The sequence below is a fragment of the Gracilinanus agilis genome, chromosome 3, assembly GCF_016433145.1.
Source record: "Gracilinanus agilis isolate LMUSP501 chromosome 3, AgileGrace, whole genome shotgun sequence".
Classification (NCBI taxonomy): domain Eukaryota; kingdom Metazoa; phylum Chordata; class Mammalia; order Didelphimorphia; family Didelphidae; genus Gracilinanus; species Gracilinanus agilis.
In genome coordinates this window covers 509,212,335-509,215,460 of record NC_058132.1, presented here as the reverse complement: position 1 = coordinate 509,215,460, position 3,126 = coordinate 509,212,335, and positions in this window count along the sequence as shown.

The following is a 3,126-nucleotide window of genomic DNA, read 5'->3' as shown; positions in this document are numbered from 1 at the left end:
TACTGTGTATTGGTTCCAAAGCAGAAGAATGGTTAGGGCTAGGAAAGGGGCATTAACTGACTTCTCCAGGGTCACAAGACTAGGAACTAAGGCCAGATTTGAACCACCAAGCTGCTCCTAAATACATTTCTTTTTAAAAATTTTGGAACTCTTAAAGTTCACCAGGTCATTCCTTTCTACAACAAAATATCAAGTTTTCCACACAATATAAGGATCCAGTTATTTTGTAAGACATTCCATATTAAACCATCAGAAGTATATACTCGGATAAATTTCAGAACTACTATTAGATTTTCAGAGCTTTTCCTTAGATGACTGGCAAAGTAATGACAAAATAATGCTGAAATCAAAAGAAAGAAAATAAAACCGGCACACATAAATATTAAAAGGCTGGAATGTGTGTGTGTGAGAGCGATGACCTTTGGATAGTTTCTGTTGGAAGAAAATAAAATCAAGACCTTTCTCCACTTGAACGAGTAGGAGACAGTACCATCAAAATAGATGATAAAGCAAAAAGCAACCAGGGTTAACTGAAAGATGTTGCAGGTTTTATTACTGTCTGTTCAGCTACTCTACAGTAGTTTGTGCACCAGAAGTGGTCTCTCCGGAGTCACGGAGAGGAGAAGGAGGGAATGTGCTACCTACAAATAATCCTATTCGTTGAGTCTCCCCGCGGTAGTCACAGTTTCTGTTATTGCACTGATGGTAAATTCCAAATTATTGTTTTGTTTTTAAAGAAAGAAAACAAAGACAGAGACAGCCTCACAACGTAGAAAACGAAAGCGAACGTGAAAGCTCAGTGTACGGAGGGGATAGGCAAAGTAGGGGACGACTAGAAAGCGAAGCAAAAAAAAAAAAAAAAAAAAAAAAAAAAAAAAAAAACCGGGAAGGGGAAGGGTAGAGGAGAGAGCGAGCTAGAGGGAGGTAATGAGGAGGAGGTGGGCGTGGAGTTTTAAGCCCGGGAGGGAAGAGGAGGGGCCGGGCCTCGGCGCCCGCTCACCCTCGCTAGTCTCTGGTTGTCCTGGCAACGAGGTTGATCAACCCCTGAGCTTTTCAAAAAGCATTAAATCCGGGAGTTTGAGGGGGGTAGGGAAGGGAGTACGGGGAGCAAAGGGGGGAGAAAGAAGAGAGCATCTATGGAAACAGATAGGTCCCGAAGGGTAGGGGTGCAGCTAATTTCAAATACGGTTTGTTTACTTACTTGGTCAGGGGTTGGGGTTTGAAGGGAGAAAAAGGGTTGTCTTCGAAGCTTAAGCGGGAGAAAGGGAGGACGATAGGAGAGTTTGAGGACTGAGGGATCTGCAAATCCCCTGGAATATGGACCTAAGGAGTTCGAGAAAAGAGAGGCCAGGGGTTTAGGGCAAAGAAGAGTTTGTTGGGGATATTAAGGGTTGATGGCCGCCGGGAGACAGGAAAAAGGTGGTTGTGGGGTACTGGGTTTACAGCCAAGGGATATAGCGGGGACTCATAACTACTGCTTGGCTCCTCTCACCCCTTTTGGGGAAGGAACAAGCAAACTCCCAAGACCCTTTGTCTTCAGCGCGTTCGAAACTGAACTCCAGAGAAAGACACAAAGGGACGGCGGGAGGGAGGGCGGCTGCCAACTGCGCAAGCGCCCAAGCCGTCTAGGAGGCTGGGAATGGTAGTCCGGCCCTCAAACGGCGATAGGACACACATTCTCCCCTGCCTGTGCCCTTCCCCCCATCTCTTGTAAGCAATTCGCGATGCGCATGTACACTCCCGACAAACCTTCCTCAGCAAACTCCCCACTTCTTATCCTAACCTCCGCCCTACCAAGGACCCGGGGCTCCAGTAAGTAAAATCCTGAAATGAATTGTCAGTGCTCATCCCGCCTTCTGTCGACCCTTCTCTCTGATTGGATTGTGCAGCTAAGGGAAAACGGCAGATTGGATCCTGGAGTCGCCACTCTTGCCAACGTCATACTTATACACCGTTACGAAGTGGGAGGAGATGCTGGGGAGAGTTTAAGGGGGAAGTAACGGGGCCGTTCACGAACAGGGTAGTAGCGGTGGCGGGGCCGCTTCCGCCGCCCAGCCGGCTGGCCGGGGGTGGAGCTACGATGTGGGAGGGCGCGACTCTCCTAGCTCCTAGGCGGGCTGTCAGCGCCGCCGCCTCAATTTGGCCTCCAAGCGCAAAACTCTCAATAAAGTTTGTGGCTCAAGTCGGCCGCCGCCTAGCCCTCGGAGTGCCCGGTTCCACTGCCCTCTCACCGATCCCATCCGCCACCGTCACACACACACACACACACACATACACATACACACACACAAAGCCCCAGATTAGAAACCTAAACTCCCAACCTGACGGCAGGCCCTGGAGGAGCCCCAGCCACTCTCAGCGGCCCCCATTATGCATCGTGAGGATAGAGAGGCCGGGAGGAGGCGGGGCTGCCGTTGCCCCGGAAAGGGCGGGGGGAGGGGGGACTACGGGAGGGAGGAGGGAGTGAAAAGGAGATGGGAGGGGGAAAAGGGAGGGAGGGGGAAGGGGGCACGCATGCGCCATGCGTGGCGGGGCTGAATGTTTCCCAAGTGTTTGAAACTGGTATTTGGGTTTTCCACGTTGGATAAGTACGGCGCATCGAGCGGCGAGGAGGCTGTGCTCTGTTTCTCCCCTCCCTCCTCCTTCTTACCGACCCGGAACCGGAGCCGGTACTGGCAGGGAGAAAGACAGACACACACACGCACAAATACATTGAAGGCAACTCGGCTTCGCTGCTGCTACTCCTCTCTCCTCCCTTCTGGGTGTGTGTGCGCGCTTCGTACGCTCGGCTCCCCCTTCACTCCTCCCCCCACCATCTGGGAGGGGGGGCCTGTGCGGTTGTTTTAATTCTCTCCCCCACCCCTCCGCCTCTCCGTTTCCCTTCCTTCCCAGCCGACCCTCAGCTTGTTCTTACAGCTCCTGTGTGCGAGTTACCGGAGCGACAGCCGATCTCTCCGCCGCCGAATAGGCGGGGAGGGGGGGGGGCCTGGGGGGAGGTGTCTCTCCTCCTCGGTCTCTCTCCGTTTCGCAGGAGGAAGGGGAAACGGAGCAGCAGCAGCAGATGTAGCTTTCTTGGGGGTCTGAGAGCCGGAGACCGCGGGGGGTGGGGGGTAGGGGTGAGGGAGA